Genomic DNA, 18,691 nt, shown 5'->3' with positions numbered 1-18,691 from the left:
GTAAACTTTTAGACTTAATAAACTTATTGTACATTCCAACATTTAATTTCTCACCCTCAAATGCAGTCTGAACTGTCAAGCATTTACAAGATTTTCTGGTTATATTTTGGATTGCCAACAATAGACAATAGACAATAGGTGCAGGAGGAGGCCATTCGACCCTTCGAGCCAGCACCGCCATTCACTGTGATCATGGCTGATCATTCCCAATTAGTACCCCGTTCCTGCCTTCTCCCCATACCCCCTGACTCCGCTATCCTTAAGAGCTCTATCTAGCTCTCTCTTGAATGCATTCAGAGAATTGGCCTCCACTGCCTTCTGAGGCAGAGAATTCCACAGATTCACAACTCTCTGACTGAAAAAGTTTTTCCTCATCTCAGTTCTAAATGGTCTACCTCTTATTCTTAAACTGTTGCCCCTTGTTCTGGACTCCCCCAACATTGGGAACATGTTTCCTGCATCTAACGTGTCCAACCCCTTAATAATCTTATATGTTTCGATAAGATCTCCTCTCATCCTTCTAAATTCCAGTGTATACAAGCCTATACAAGCCAACATCTGGAATTTTTATGTCACTGAGGTCCTTGCATGTGGTGCTAATGAACTGCAGAGAAATTGTCTTTCAGACGCTCAGCACGGTAGATTTTTGTTTAGTGATTCATCACAATTGGTAATCCAATACACCCTGCCATGACTTCTCCCTCTCAAAATTCTCTCATCTTTAATCTTTCCTACTTGATTCAAGGGCTTTTCCATTTTATTCAATACCACTTATGTAAACACTAGCGTACTTGTCAGGGATTCACAACACAGTTGCACAAACAAATCTAATACTTCATGTCACAGTCCAAACCTTAATGACACTCTAAACCTTAACGCCCTTCCCTGTTTCAGATCCTTTAATCCAATCCTCATTTACACAAATATATTTACACAAAGCCATTGAGGCAAATGTGATGTAAGAGGACGTCAGGTGGGTGAGCTGTGGCAGAAGAATGGGACCATCTCCATTAGAGGCTTCAAAGCCGTTCAGCAACCCCCGGCCAGGATGCTGGGCTCAGGCAGAAATCACACATAGAAAGCCAACATCTCTTCCGGTCAACGGCCAAATGGGTAAATCCCAACCATCACGAACATCAGCCGGCATGAAAGACGTTTACCCAGTCCCTGAAGATGGAATATGTGAAATCTCACCACCAACAACTCCCTTGGCCCCACATGTGAACATCTCGGACACTTCAATAACAAACAGAAAGTTCTGGAAACACTCAGTAGGTCAGCAGCCTCTGTGGAAGGTAAAACCAGTGAGCATCTTAGATACGTTTTCCAGCATCTGCAGGTTTTTTAATGAGGATTTTTCATGGATAGGAAGGGTTTCGATGAATGTGGGCCAAACGCGGATAGGTGGGACTAGTGCAGATGGGACATCTTCGTCGGCATGGGCAAGTTGGGCCGAAGGGCCTGTTTCTGTGCCGTATGACCATGACTCCATGATTGAAGTTTGTCCTGGATATTGTAGATAATATTCCAGTTTACAGTTGCAGGAGAAAGTGCCCGGGGATGGGGTGGTTTGGGTAGGAAGGGACGAGTGGACCAGGGAGTTACGGAGGGAACGGTCTCTGCGGAATTTTAAGTGTTTTGTTTGTCCACATAACAATTGTTTGGGGAAAGTAAACTGGCAACTCAGACCATTGTGTGAGTACTGGCTCTAAAATAGGCAAATACTGTGCAAATAAGCAAAAAATCATTGCATAACTGCTGTCACAGCTAAAGAACATTGCTTGAGATGGAACAGCTTCAATTGTTTGTAAGCCCGTCACTGCCTCTCCTCCTTCTTACTCTGTTGCCTGATCCCAGGACTCAGCATTTGGCTTCAGACTAACATAGTTCCCTACTGTGCTGTGAGCTTGGCCTTTCAGTAATGAAGATTCGGAGAAAGAAAGCACGAGCAAATACCAAGGGAGTGGATTAGACGCAGGAAAGAGAAACAGCGCACAACAAACGTTACATGGAAAGTTAAGACAATGAATCAAAAAGAGAACAGCGGAAGTAAAAAATAACAAATAGATAGACCGGGAATAACATTTGTGGTAAATAAATATAGAATAGAAATAATTTGTTTCAGAAGTGGAAGTACAATTAAGCACACATTAATTATATATATCTCAAGTGCCAAGAGTGTTTAATTGTCAAATATACTGAAAATGGAACAATGAAATTCTTACTTGCAACAGCTTAACAGATCTATAAACATAGTATTCATAGATAACATAATTAACAACAAAAGTTCAATAAATTAAAAACAATATTAGTGCCCAAAAAGCCCAAAGTACAGCCAAGATAGTTCGCAGTTCATAGCTTTTAGATTTTTTTTTTAGATTTAGAGATACAGTGTGGAAACAGGCCCTTCGGCCCACCGAGGCCGCGCCGCCCAGCAATCCCCGCACATTAACACTATCCTACACACACTAGGGACAATTTTTACATTTACCCAGTCAATTAACCTACATACCTGTACGTCTTTGGAGTGTGAGAAGAAACCGAAGATCTCAGAGAAAACCCACACAGGTCACAGGGAGAACGTACAAACTCCGTACAGACGGCACCCATAGTCAGGATCGAACCTGAGTCTCTGGCGCTGCATTCGCTGTAAGGCAGCAACTCTACCGCTGCGCCACTGTAAGGGGTTCTGCGCCGAGCTTTCGCCCGACCTAAGGTCCCCGTGCCTTGCTCTGATCCCTTGACCAGGCCACGCACACTGGTTCCCCATGAGTGGTTCGACCCACTCAACCCCTACGGTTCTAGACACTGGACTTAGATGCAGGAGCATTTATAGTGCAGAAAATTCAACCAGACCAGATTTGAAGACCAGGGTTTAAATGGAAAAGGCTTTTATTGAGCGCTTGGGACTATTGTCCATGAATACTTATACAGTTCTATAAGACATATCTCTAAGACACATACCGAATTACATGAATACTTTTGACTATGAATTCTAAAACGCACAGTTCTACAAGACATATACACGACTGTAAGATGGGGAACGTACGACACATCGCAAAATTGACCAACACATATTCCTTTACACACCCACGTTTATTCAAACCACCCTCCCCTCTACACTAAACTATGTCCAGGATATGCAGGATCGGGGTACATGCTCACCATGGGGCTATTACTGGGGTTACTGGCTGTTCGTGCTGCTTCTCCGCTGCTTTCCGTGAGGGTCGTGCTTGTCCCCTGAGTTTCTTCCTTCCGTTTCTTGCGTTCCTTGCAGGTTTTCTTGCAGTATTTCTTCTCGAGTTGCGTGCCGGTTCCTCTCTCTTGCACTTCGCTTCTTCTTGCCTGTCTTTTCTTCCTCCTGCATCCGTTTGACTTGAGTTTAAAACCCAAAAGTCGTGGTCAGTTATACTATTCTGGCCCGTCCTATCTCCCGCCAGATCTTGGGATCTCTTTGTTTAAAAGATATGTATTGAGTTTTCGCTCTGATCTGCGCTTATGTCCGGGGGTACCGGGGATGGCCAGACGGTGTTAATTGGTATTTCGTTGCGAGGTGATGGGTTTAACTGGTTTCCCATCACCTACCAGGTAGTTTTCTATGGGCTATTGTGCCCCCTTAACGAGATTAACTGTGTAGGTCGGCTTGGGGCATTGTGAGTATGCTGATGTCAGCGCCCCAGTGTCTGGACTTCGACCTGGTTTCGCAGGTTTCTGCATGGCCAATACCCATCCATTGTTCTGGCCATGGCTTTGCAGAAACCTAGAGACTGGGCTGTAAGGTTTTTGCTTTTGTGACTGGTCACGAGGTCCTGCGGCCATCTTAGGACCCACGGATTGTGACATCCCTTGGTAAACTGACCGCAGCCTTTCTCCGCTATCAGCCCCAGTCTCCCGTTTAAAATGTCCAAGCTGCAGCTCTTTGGTTTGGTGTTGCTTGCAGGATGAGGGAAAACTTCTCAAATCTTACACACGGTGCCGCCATAGTTTGTGCTTCTGATGTGCAAGTCCTGATGATTGTTCAGAAGATCAAGCTGTACCCGAATCTGACGGTGATAGCTTTCAAACTCCTATATCTTCTTCCTGATGGCAGGAGTGAAATGAGAGCATGGCCAAGGTGGTGTGGACCCTTGATGTTACTGAATATGTTTTTGACTCAATACCTTCCACTGCAAAGATAATCTTTACCATGGACAACACTTTGGAAACCTAAGTCTTCATAAAGCAATAGCTGAGGTATAGGTTTCCCACATCAGATCAGAGAGACAGCTGACACTTTGTGCTCTTATCTCAAAAATCTGCCACTCTTTTCCGAAAGCTTTAAGCTAAGTTTAAGGAACATTTAGACAGGTTCATGGATAGGACATGTTTAGAGTGACATGGACCAAATACAGGCAGGTGGGATTAGTGTAGATGGGACATGTTGGTCAGTGTGAGCACGTCAGGCCAAAGGGCCTGTTTCCACACTGTTTGACACTATAATAATAATAATAATAATAATAATAATAATAATAATAATATAATAATAATAAGCATTTATTTTATATAGCGCTTTACCAGGTGCTCAAAGCGCTTTACAAAAACAGTCATAACATAAAAACAAACAGACAAACTCTATAAAGCTGATATCATTCCACCCCAGGCCACTTGCCCACTGCCTGTTCCTCTCAAACACCCATCATACAGTATGCTGCATGTGGCACCTGCATCCTATTTATTTACCATAACTATTTTGAAGCCTGGTCCCTTTCCTACAGTTCAGCTCTGTTTTGACCAACAGGATATCATACACCAAATATGTCAGAATTCTGGTCAGAATAGCTATTTGTTTGATCTCTTTAGTAACTGCTTTGTACTTTATTCCCTATCATCAAATTCTTGTCCTACATATCTTCCTGCAGGCAGTATTACTGAGACCCATGCCATGCATGGCCAACAGTCTGTAATTCTACGATCACTTACTTCCCCAACCTTGCAGTAGAGGCAGATGAGCGAGGTTGGAGTGTAAGGGTGCGTCCAGTGGAGGTGGGGTGCAGGGGCTTTGTATCCAGTTCCACTGCAAGGCTCCTGAGAGAAGTAGGAGTCAGAGGGCAGGCCCAAAGGAGGGCAATCAAAGAACTTGCCAATGCCGCCGAACGGAGCAGTCACTGGCTGTGGCTGAAAAGAAGAGATGCTGTCTGGGCTGCCGCGTGACCATAAGACACACACCCAGGTCTGATCACCCTGCGGTGGGTCCGCCTCGACTGAGGGTGTCTTGTGATAAAAGGCCGAAACACCCAGTGACGTTGAGGTACACAACTGAAGATGTGTCTGAATGGTAGCATCTAGTGGTCAACCCCAAGAACAACACCAGTCAATTGTAATGCAACCCCCAGGGATTGTAACATCCAGTCCTACTAATCAATTTGTTTGGCCAATATAACCCTTATTTGGCCTGCTTCCCCTTTTCCACTGATCAATTCTCTTCCACTTGAATTCCGACTGATGTTATTGACCCTTCCCTTGTCCTGTAATTAAAATTAATTTGTGAGAGACAAAAAGTACATTCATGTCAAGTCAAGTCTACTGTCATGTGTATAATAAGTACATGAGGTACAGGTACAATACAAATCTTGCTTGCAGCAGGATTACTAGCGCCTCAGAGTCTAGACTCAGACCAGATGCAAAAACATAAATTATACATAGATTATGCAAGAAAGTGAAAAGGAAAACCACATAGTACAAAAAACACAGTTAGACAATAAGTCCACGGTGGTGCAAGAGGTGGTCTGGAGTATTCCATAGCTCAGGTAAGATTCCATCTTGTGAATATTGCCTTCCCCATCTAGTTGTTTGTGTGAATTAATCACTATATTTTTAGTAAGCAGATTTGATTACATAACCATCAGAGCTTTTTCCAGGCATTCTGACTATGACATGGCCCAAATTCATATTGCTATAATTTCAACATCTGGCTAGGCATTTTATTGCAATTTTTCTAACAATGCTTGTCATAATAATTTACCTTTTTTTGCTATAATCTGATTATAATATCAAAGTTATGTGCCTAATTTCAAATTCATAGTTCGTTTCTGAGTATCATGGGCAGGAAGGAACTGCAGATGCTGGTTTACACCGGATGCAGGAGTAACTCAACGGGTCAGGCAACATCTCTGGATCGAAGGAGTGGGTGACATTTCTTCAGACTTCTGAAGACCCGAAACGTCACCCATTCCTTCGATCCAGAGATGCTGCTTGTCCCGCTGAGTTACTCCAGCATTTTGTGTCTCTCTTCTGAGTATCATATCTGACGAACAGCATCAGCAAACCAAATCAAAAAGCTTTCCTCTCCCAGCTATACAATAGCTGATACCATGCAGTCTCTTGTGTCCTGTGGCTAAACGCACCTCTGTGTTGGTGTAATAAAATTTTGGTCTGCATTAAGATAACTTCAAAGTATGACTCTGAATAAAAATGGCCACTTCCAATTATACTTCACATCTGTGTAAATGTGCTAACCTTCACATAAGAGATCTTTAGTGTCTTAAGAAGTAAATGAAGGGTCATTTTCTGAAAATAAAAATAAAAAACTGCATACGCTGGAAATCTGAAACAAAAGCAAAAATATGCTAGACTGCCTTGCCAAGTCAGGGGGCATTTGTGGAAAGAGAAATGGTTATCATTTCGAGCTGAAGACTCTTCATAAGAACTGGAAAAAGAGTAAAACAAGATAGTTTTTAGTAACAGTGATCATATTCAATTAATTTGGGGGTCAGAAGAATTCTCACCCTGAAATCAAAATCAGACAAATAGTCTATTGATAGTTTGTGGTGACAGTCTGTGAATTTGTGCTCATTTCCTCTTTGCCAATGTGAATGCAGTGAGAAAAAAATATGCCTTCTATTCACTCTCATATCATTGCTGACTAAGTTCCATCCAAAGTAATTACCTTTCAACTAACATGTTGTTGTTAACATTATTGGTAAATATTGAGTCATTGACAATAAAGTAATTCTAGCAATCACTTCCAGAAAGTGAAATTATTAGTGAAGTGTTTATGCCATAATGTGAAATTACGTGTCCATTTGGGCTTTTATATGATTGATTTCACAGTCGAACTAATGCTTTTATTGGTGTGCCTCGGTGTAGAACAGGTTCAAAGGTGGGGCAATAGAACAAAGAAACCAGTGCAGCTCCTGGTCTAGAGTATGTTTCAGCTTTCAGAACCGGCTACGGGCAGTCTGTATTTAAATTCATTTGCTTTCAAGTGATATTTCATTGTGAAAGTCAATATGCTCAGTATAAAGTGATATGCACTCTTTGTGAGCCCTGCACTAAGGATAAGTCCGCAACCTAAACAAAGCTTCCTGAGATAATTGTCTCAGGTTAGAGAAAATGAAATGTAGTTACCTCTCATTGAACAAAGAGTCATAATGTCTTCTTCTGCAATTTGGACGGCATGGTGGCGCAGCGGTAGAGTTGCTGCTTTAAGGTGCCAGAGACCCAGGTTTGATCCTGCTGTCTGTACTGAGTTTGCACATTTTCCCTGTGACCGCGTGGATTTTCTCCGGGTGCTCCGGTTTCCTCCCACATTCCAAATACGTGCAGGATTGTTGGTTAATTAGCTTCTGTAAATTGTCCCCAACGTGTAGGATAGAGCTAGTGTACTGGTGATTGTGGTCGGCGCAGACTCAGTGGGCTGAAAGACAGCCTTCCATGCTGTATCTCTAAACAATATAGGGTGGCAAACTGAGATTTTGAAAGATCCACCAATTGTGGCTGAAAAACTCCTATCGTGGTCAATCAAATTCTGGCGCAGAAGGTAGAATGCTTGTGACAAACAATGGATCACGGCTGGCCAGTTAGTTGAGACCTTGTCCATAAAGAAGAAAAGACCTTCTAAGGGCTGGGATTACGAACTGCCCAGAAATGGTGAGATCAAATTTGATAAAATCAGAAACTGAAAATGCACCACCTTAAGTTTGGCTAAACTCCAAATCTTGGGAATTTGGAAGAGGCTTTGTCGATTCTACTTTAATGCACTATTCATAAGTGTAAGGAAAGGGTTAAATGTTTGCAAAATGTGCAGGACTCTCTGAAACCAGTCACAATGTTGGTTCTTGCTGCAGAAGCCAAATATTTGAAATTAGAAGCACAGGAGAAGTGCTTAGGCCAAAGAGGAAAAACAAGATACCGCTCAAAGTGATCATACTCCAAGGTGACCATACTCCAAGGTGACCATACTCCAAGGTGATCATACTCCAAGGTGATCATACTCCAAGGTGATCATACTCCAAGGTGACCATACTCCAAGGTGACCATACTCCAAGGTGACCATACTCCAAGGTGATCATACTCCAAGGTGACCATACTCCAAGGTGATCATACTCCAAGGTGATCATACTCCAAGGTGATCATACTCCAAGGTGACCATACTCCAAGGTGACCATACTCCAAGGTGATCATACTCCAAGGTGATCATACTCCAAGGTGACCATACTCCAAGGTGATCATACTCCAAGGTGACCATACTCCAAGGTGACCATACTCCAAGGTGATCATACTCCAAGGTGATCATACTCCAAGGTGACCATACTCCAAGGTGATCATACTCCAAGGTGACCATACTCCAAGGTGACCATACTCCAAGGTGACCATACTCCAAGGTGACCATACTCCAAGGTGATCATACTCCAAGGTGACCATACTCCAAGTCTTTAGACATTTGACTTTAGAGATCCAGCACGGAAACAGCGACCCGCCAAGTCCACGCCGACCAGCGATCACCCCGTACACTAGCACTATCCTAGAAACATAGAAACATAGAAAATAGTGTAGAAGTAGGCCAGTCGGCCATTCGAACCAGCACCGCCATTCAATATGATCATGGCTGATCATCCAAAATCAGTACCCCGTTCCTGCTTTTTCCCCATATCGCTTGATTCTGTTAGCCCTAAGAGCTAAATCTAACTCTCTCTTGAAAACATCCAGTGAATTGGCCTCCACGCCATCTGTGACGGAGAATTTCACAACTCTCTGGGTGAAAAAGTTATTCCCCCCCCATTATTCTTAAACCGTGACCCCTGGTTCTGGACTCCCCCACCATCGGGAATATTTTTCATGCATCTAGCCTGTCCCATCCCTTAAGAATTTTATATGTTTTTATAAGATCCCCTCTCATCCTTTTAAATTCCAGTGAATACAAGCCCAGTCGATCCATTCTTTCATCATATGACAGACCCGCCATCCCAGGAATTAACCTGGTGAGCCTAAGCTGCACTCCCTCAATAGCAAGAATGCCCAATGTGCCAATGAAAGTCAAAGAAGCCATTGTGAGACTGAGAAACAAGAATGAAACTGTTAGAGACATCAGCCAAACCTTAGGCTTACCAAAATTAACTGTTTGGAACATCATTAAGAAAAAAAAGAGCACTGGTGAGCTTACTAATCGCAAAGGGACTGGCAGGCCAAGGAAGACCTCCACAGTTGATGACAGAAGAATTCTCTCTATAATAAAGAAAAACCCTCCAAACACCTGTCCAACTGATCAGAAACACTTTCAGGAGTCAGGTGTGGATTTGTCAATGACCACTGTCCGCAAAAGACTTCATGAACAGAAATACAGAGGCTACACTGCAAGATGCAAACCACTGGTTCGCCGCAAAAATAGGATGGCCCGGTTACAGTTTGCCAAGAAGTACTTACAAGAACAACCACAGTCTGGAAAAAGGTCTTGTGGACAGATGAGATGAAGATTAACTTATATCAGAGTGATGGCAAGAGCAAAGTATGGAGGAGAGAAGGAACTGCCCAAGATCCAAAGCATACCACCTCATCTGTGAAACACGGAGGTGGGGGAGTTATGGCCTGGGCATGTATGGCTGCTGAAGGTACTGGCTCACTTATCTTCATTGATGATACAACTGCTGATGGTAGTAGCATAATGAATTCTGAAGTGTTTAACACATTCTATCTGCTCACGTTCAAACAAATGCCTCAAAACTCATTGGCCGGCGGTTCATTCTACAGCAAGATAAGGATCCAAAACATACTGCTAAAGCAACAGAGTTTTTCAAAGCTAAAAATTGGTAAATTCTTGAGTGGCCAATCACCGGATCTGAACCTAATTGAGCATGCCTTTTATATGCTGAAGAGAAAACTGAAGGGGACTAGCCCCCAAAACAAGCATGCTAAAGATGGCTGCAATACAGGCCTGGCAGAGCATCACCAGTGAAGACACCCAGCAACTGGTGATGTCCATGAATCGCAGACTTCAAGCGGTCATTGCATGCAAAGGATATGCAACAAAATACTAAACATGACTACTTTCATTTACATGACATTGCTGTGTCCCAAACATGATGGTGCCCTGAAGTGGGGGGAGTATGTCTAAACACTGCTGTAATTTATACATGGTGAAACCTAAATGAATAAAAATACCCTTTATTAAAATCTGACAATGTGCACTTTAACCACATGTGATTTTTTTCTATTACAAATCTCAAATTGTGGAGTAGAGGCAAATAAATAAATGATGGATCTTTGTCCCAAACATTATGGAGGGCATTTTATGGCCCGAAACGAAACAATGAAATTCTTACTTGCAGCAGCACAATAGAATATGTAAACATAGTAGTACACTGTAAACAATATTTTTTTAAATATTTCCCCACACACACACACACACACACACACACACACACACACACACACACACACACACACACACACACACACACACACACACACACACACACACACACACACACACGCACACACATATATATGTGTGTGTGTGTGTGCATGTGCATGTGCATGTGTGTGTGTGTGTGTGTGCGCGTGCGTGCGTGCGTGCGTGCGTGTGCGTGTGCGTGCGTGCGTGTGCGTGCGTGTGCGTGTGCATGTGCGTGTGCGTGTGCGTGTACGTGCGTGTGCGTGTGCGTGTGCATGTGCGTGTGTGTGTGTGTGTGTAATTTTTTTATATATATATATATATATAAATACAAACAAACAGTAATAGTGCAGAAAGACAAAAATCATTGCCCCCAAGTATATGTTGTTCAGAACTTATTTGAGGTTCGAGTGTTTAATAGCCTGATGGCTGTAGGAAGAAACTGTTGTTGAATCTGTACGTTACAGTTTTCAGGCTTCTATATCTTCTTCCCCTATATAAAACAAACAAACAAATAAATAGACAATTATAGTGCTAAAACAATGTCCCTGTCTATATAGTTCCAAGCCTATTTGGAGGTTGGCAAGTCTATATAGTTCAGAGCAAAGAGGCAGCACAGGCTCGATGGACCAAATGTGCTCCTATAAATCCTGCAAGGTGATTTGTTGCAGAAAATAAATCATTTGATGCATGAGCTGGCACGAAAAGTATAAATGAATGAAGAATTGCATCAACTCACTCAAATAATATTATTGGATGCTTGCATCATGTTTCCCAAATGAAAGAATAATTAGAAATGAAACAATTTAAAAGGAACAATTTAAAAAAACATACATTGAAGCCGAAAACACAGTAAATTGAGTGAGTTGTTAAAAAAATTGTCAATTAAAAATGATGTGAATGCTCCTGGGAGTTCTTTGTGTGTAGCAGTAATGCCGTTACAAATTGCTTATGTTACAGTTTATATTCTCAAAACCTACTTCTAATTCAACTGTTTTACATTTCACTGATTTTACATTTTCACTGACAGTGAATCAATCTTCCGGAGCTCCCTAGCTGATAACATTTCTCGAGCACCTTTCCCTCACTAACTGCAGCTGTTCGAGAAGAAGCCTTACCATCAGAAGAGCTGGGAATTGGCTTGGAGTACAAACCTTGACAAGTCTTGACCCCCCTCCTCAGAATGAATAGGGAGAGGAGATTCTCAGTTAAACTGAATCCCCACACTAACGGTTTATTGGATTGCCTTCACCTTGTGTGTGAGGAATTCAGGTTGGCAAAATTATGTTGTAAGTGCTTGGAGACCACTGGTGATACATCATTAATCATCTCTGCTTCACAAAGTTAGTTTCTCCGCATCAATAGTGCAGACCTCCAGCTGCTGCTGCAGCAACGTAACCACGGTGACACCATCCTCTTTCTGTCAAAAGGAAGCGATGCACGCTATCTAACATGGACTTGAAGTTGCCGCTTATTCACTCATTCTGCGAGGCCTCTTTCTTCCTCCTGTTCCTCCTGTATTTTGATATACTCTTCTGCATTATTACCTGTGCTTTTCTACATTCTACATTCTCATCATTTGGAAGTTTCTGCACATTTTAAAAGTCTTGTCTCCAAGTTCCCAGTCCAGATCTTGAGTTGATATGATGGTCAGCAGAGATCTCCATCCATCCGAGATCTCTGCAAGATACCACTTTGTGCAAGTCCAAGAACAATATTTGACTTCTATCTTGTGTTTTTCAGTTGGTTTTTATTTATAATTCAATCTATCCTTCCACTCAAACCTTGGGTAGATCTTTGTTACTTGGGATCTTTTAAGATATCAATCGAATACCTGCCATGACACGGTGGTGCAGCTTGTAGAGCTGCGATCTTCCAACTGCAGTGACCTTGGCCACCGCCTTCAATCTTCAATCTTCGGCCACCGTCTGTCTGGGGGTTTTGTGCTTTCTTTCTTGGGTGCTACAGCTTCTTCCACGTCCCAAAAAAGAGCGGGTTAGTTGGTCAATTGGCCACTCCACGTTGTCCCTATTGTACAAGTGGTGTGTTTGATAAATCACCGGCTTCAGACAACAGAGTGTGTATAACAAAGGTATTTTATTACACTACCTAATAGGGCACATAGACCCACACACTCGCAAACCCCAAGTACACACCAATGCGTGCCCCCAGGTGGTGACCTGTGGTGACCAGGGTGCCGGTGGTTGTCGATCACCCGGCACCATTTGCGACACAGTGCGAGGCCGCGGTTCTCCCCTGCTCTGGACATGGTCCTTTCTGGCATTTCCCATCCATTCAGACCGTGCCATACCCCCTCCCGTGACCCAATCATTAGCTCGTCCAACCGGGCCCGGCCACACTTAGCCCTTTGAGCGCACCGATTATGCACTACTCGCGGTAGGGGGCATAGGTGGTCCGCCCAGCTATTGCTCAGTGAACCCAGACATAACCAGACATTGAAGGTAGACACAAAATTGCTGGAGTAACTCAGCGGGTCAGGCAGCATCTCAGGAGAGAAGGAGTGGGTGACGTTTTGGGTCGAGACCCTTCTTACCAGACATTCCCAGACTTGTTTGGGATCATCTTAAGAACATCTACCGGTTTTCGAACATCTACGTGTTGTCGAGGGGTTTGGAATGTGTTGTTAATTTAGCTGAAAATTCCATTTTAGCTAACATGGTCTGTTTGACCCTAACACCCTACAGCAAGTGAGCGATAGAAAATGGGAGGGGCGGGGGGTGCAAATTGTTGATGGAAAATGAGGGAGGAATAGGTTACAGGAAGAATTAATGGGGAATGGGGTTGCTCTATGAGCCAACCTTCATCCCTAGGGGCCAAAATTGCCTCCTTCTATGTCAGAAGTAAACATGGAAATAAACACTGCACATTCCATCTATTTCTGTCCTTCTTCAAACAATTCAGCTGCATTATTCCCCTGTTGTTCAAATCATTGCTTGCTATTGTTTTCTGTGCATATTTTGCATCCAGGTATTTTCTTAAATATGCTCTTTTATCAGAGGTACTAATATTTTTCCACACAATAGTAATAATCTATCAAGTCAAAGCCACCGTTGATTCCAATTTGCAAATGAAAATGAATAATAATCCAGACAGAGGATAAAACATGTATTTTTGTCAAAAGATAATTGCGACTCTAGTGTAACCATGACAACTGGCAACAGAAACTTCATAAGGTGTCTCCCTTTCCAAGATAACATGCCAGTGCAGAATTTGGATGCAAACATTCAAAGTGAGGAGCTACTAAAGTCTACTGTGTATTCTGTGAATCTAAGACATGGTTTTAATGCCCAAGATTTTGCAATAAGTAGCAAAAAGACTACAGTCATTACTGGCGGCATGGTGGCTTAGCAGTAGTGCTACTGCCTTACAGCGCCAGAGACCCAGGTTTGATCCTGACTATGGGTGCTTGTCTGTAAGGAGTTTGTACACTCTCCCCGTGACCTGCGTGGGTTTTCTCTGAGATCTATGGTTTCAAAGGGCCTTTTTCCATGCAGTATCTCTGAACTAAACTAAAACTAAACCTACAGAGATTGCGCAGGCTCTGAAATAGTTTAATGGGGAATGCACTTGCACTTGCACTTGCCCCTAAGAAGGTACAGGTTGCCTTTAAAATAAGAGACGCTGTGAAAAATCAATGAAGAGTTTGGTTTATGTGAATGCCTGCAATAATCACACCATTCAGTAGTCTGCTCAGAACTACCATGTTTATTGTTTACACATTGAGATCAAGCTTATAGACTATCAGAACAAGAGTCCCGACTCGAAACATCACCCATCCCTTTACTGACGCTGCCTGACCTGCTAAGTTACTCCAGCACTTTGTGTTTATCTTTGGTATAAACCAGCATCTGCAGTTCTTTGTTTCTAGGCTTTATCAATTACCTCAATGCAGAAAAACGAGAGGAAGAAGTTTAATCTTCAATCCCGAGGGAATGTGAAAGAAGAAGGAAAAAAATAACCATTGCTGGCCTTTCTGTTTCAAGTTGGGTCAATAGACAATATACAATAGACAATAGGTGCAGGAGTAGGCCATTCAGCCCTTCGAGCCAGCACCGCCATTCAATGCGATCATGGCTGATCACTCTCAATCAGTACCCCGTTCCTGCCATCTCCCCATACCCCCTCACTCCGCTATCCTTAAGAGCTCTATCCAGCTCTCTCTTGAAAGCATCCAACGAACTGGCCTCCACTGCCTTCTGAGGCAGAGAATTCCACACCTTCACCACTCTCTGACTGAAAAAGTTCTTCCTCATCTCCGTTCTAAATGGCCTACCCCTTATTCTTAAACTGTGGCCCCTTGTTCTGGACTCCCCCAACATTGGGAACATGTTTCCTGCCTCTAATGTGTCCAATCCCCTAATTATCCTATATATTTCAATAAGATCCCCCCTCATCCTTCTAAATTCCAGTGTATACAAGCCCAATCGCTCCAGCCTTTCAACATACGACAGTCCCGCCATTCCGGGAATTAACCTAGTGAACCTACGCTGCACGCCCTCCATAGCAAGAATATCCTTCCTCAAATTTGGAGACCAAAACTGCACACAGTACTCCAGGTGCGGTCTCACCAGGGCCCGGTACAACTGTAGAAGGACCTCTTTGCTCCTATACTCAACTCCTCTTGTTACGAAGGCCAACATTCCATTGGCTTTCTTCACTGCCTGCTGTACCTGCATGCTTCCTTTCATTGACTGATGCACTAGGACACCCAGATCTCGTTGAACTCCCCCTCCTCCTAACTTGACACCATTCAGATAATAATCTGCCTTTCTATTCTTACTTCCAAAGTGAATAACCTCACACTTATCTACATTAAACTGCATCTGCCATGTATCCGCCCACTCACACAACCTGTCCAAGTCACCCTGCAGCCTTATTGCATCTTCCTCACAATTCACACTACCCCCCAGCTTAGTATCATCTGCAAATTTGCTAATGGTACTTTTAATCCCTTCGTCTAAGTCATTAATGTATATCGTAAATAGCTGGGGTCCCAGCACCGAACCTTGCGGTACCCCACTGGTCACTGCCTGCCATTCCGAAAGGGACCCATTTATCCCCACTCTTTGCTCAAGCTGAGTTTATTCACATATGCACAAGTACGGTGAGGTACAGGTACAATGAAAACCCCTGCAGCATCATGGATACATGGACTCTGACTAAGAAAAATTCTTATAATACTATGATGAAGAAACACAGGGAAATCATCCCCAGTCTCCTGACCAATGTTTATTCTCAATTAACATCATGCTGAAAATAAGGGATGATCTGTTTTTTATCAGTTCATGGAGCTTGCAAATTGCTTGCAGTATTTCTGATGTTATATGATGACTCTATTTGAAAAACACTTCAGTGTCTGTCAAGTGATTAAGATTGCAAAGTTGAGTATAGGAGCAAAGAGGTCCTTCTACAGTTGTACCGGGCCCTGGTGAGACCGCACCTGGAGTACTGTGTGCAGTTTTGGTCTCCAAATTTGAGGAAAGATATTCTTGCTATGGAGGGCGTGCAGCGTAGGTTCACTAGGTTAATTCCCGGAATGGCGGGACTGTTGTATGTTGAAAGGCTGGAGCAATTAGGCTTGTATACACTGGAATTTAGAAGGATGAGGGGGGATCTTATTGAAACAGAAAGATAATTAGGGGATTGGACACAGTAGAGGCAGGAAACATGTTCCCAATGTTGGGGGAGTCCAGAACAAGGGGCCACAGTTTAAGAATAAGGGGTAGGCCATTTAGAACGGAGATGAGGAAGAACTGTTTCAGTCAGAGAGTGGTGAAGGTGTGGAATTCTCTGCCTCAGAAGGCAGTGGAGGCCAGTTCGTTGGATGCTTTCAAGAGAGAGCTGGATAGAGCTCAAGGATAGCGGAGTGAGGGGGTATGGGGAGAAGGCAGGAACGGGGTACTGATTGAGAGTGATCAGCCATGATCGCATTGAATGGCGGTGCTGGCTCGAAGGGCTGAATGGCCTACTCCTGCACCTATTGTCTATTGTCTATTGAAATGTCAACTTTGTGCACACATAAACAAGAAGTCATGCATTTCAATATTTTAACCATTGCACTCCTTTTAAAAGAAAAAATATACCTAGAGTGTTACTACATTTTGTAATATATTCAAGTCATGAAAAGGACAAGAAGGTAGCATTTTTCTTTCTCCTGGCATCTGAACTGATAATTGTTAGTGTTTTTTGTTAGATAATTGTTAGATAATTGAAAGTAGAATGTTTCATGTTTGGAAACTTTTATCACAGTTCTGACGATCCTAGACTTTAAATGTTAGAAAAAAAAGACACAGAGTTCTGGAGTAACACAGTGGCCAGGCTGAATCTCTGGAGAACATGGATCGTTGACGTTTCGGTTGGGATCCTTCCAGACTGATTTGGGTGGTGGGAATGGGGGAGAAAGCTGGAAGAGAGGAAGGGGCAGGACAACGATTGGCAAGTGATTAATGAATACAGGCGAGGGGAGGGGGTGGTTTGAGAAAAAGATGGAAGGACAAAGGCCAGAGATGAAGAGACAAAAAGTGTGAGATAAGGACATCACCTATCCATGTTCTCCAGAGATGCTGTCCGGCCCGTTGAGTTACTCCAGCACTTTGTGTCTTTTTTTGTGACCCAGCGTCTGCAGTTCCTTGTGTCTCTAGACCTTAAATGTTGACTGTTTCTCTTTCTACTGATGTGGCCAGTACTGCTGAGAGTTTTCATATTTTCTTTTTTTTAAACTTCATTTGATTTCAGATTTCCAGCATCCAAAGTGTTTTGATTTTCATTGAGTGAAGAGATTGATGATGATTCCCATTCATATAATTGAAGTGAACAGAAATTGTACCATTACCCCATGAAGGGGAGCTAAAACTATTGTAAACTTTGTGAAGAAAAGTGATTTTGTGGAGCTATCTTCCAATTTCACAGTTGATTAAATTCTTTCAGCAGTAGTTCTCTTCAACAAAATAACAAACCATAAAACAGTCATCTGTTGTTATTCTCACAGAGAAAAAGTATTGGAAAATATTCCATGTGGTTTTGCATAACAAGATCAGATTTTTCTTATTGATAAACATTAATATTTGCTGAGTTCACATCAGAAAGATTAATAAAATATATTTTCCATTATTAAAATTGGCACTCAATATCTTACAAGGCAGCAGCAACAACAAAAATATTATTTTTTTGGATATTTTTCTAATGTAATGGAAAGGTTTCGAGGGATATGGGCCAAATGCAGGTAAATGCGACAAGCTTAGATGGGGTGTTTTTCGTCAGCATGGATGATTTGGGCCGAATGGCCCACTTCCTTGCTTTCTGGCTCCCTCTTCTGCCACAGAAACACAAGGAATTAAAGACGGTATGATTTATTGATTTATTCACATTTACTTTATACCCCACATCCCTAATGTTACACAGTCCTGAAAATTCAAAATGATACAAATGGCTAAAAGTAATATATAAATTTAATCTGTAAAAATTATTATGAAATACAAATCAAATTCTACCGAGCCAGACATAAATTCCAATGTGAATATTTGATGACAGCAAATTTAATAAACAGGGTTGCTTGGAGCTTAGGTTTTATTAACCTGTTTTAACAACAATGCAGCAGTTAGCACTAATGTACAAAACACTTACTGTTCCTCACCCCTTATCTCACTTGCCTCAAGGTGCTTCATCACTTTCATTCTTTGCCCTTTATCCTTTGTAACAACCACAGTCCCTTCTCATATTGTAAGTTCAGGTTAACAAATATCTGACTCTTGTTCTGATGAACGGTTCAGGGCCTGAAATATTGCCTGACCTGCTTAGTGTCTCCAGCATTTTCCATTTTTATGTCACTCTTAACTCTGCAAAATTGGCATCTGATATTGGACAGGAAATAAAGAGTGTCATTGTGAGAATCAAGAGATGCAGAAATAAAGAGAGAAAGAGACGAGATGGGGCATTAGATATATGACCTTACCGGATGGCAACGCAAACTAGAGGGGCTCCAGTGAACTATTCCTGCCTCTATGTCTATTGATGTCCAGCTTC

Source organism: Rhinoraja longicauda, chromosome 20 (genome assembly GCF_053455715.1).
Source record: "Rhinoraja longicauda isolate Sanriku21f chromosome 20, sRhiLon1.1, whole genome shotgun sequence".
NCBI lineage: Eukaryota > Metazoa > Chordata > Chondrichthyes > Rajiformes > Arhynchobatidae > Rhinoraja > Rhinoraja longicauda.
This window is presented reverse-complemented; position numbering follows the sequence as displayed.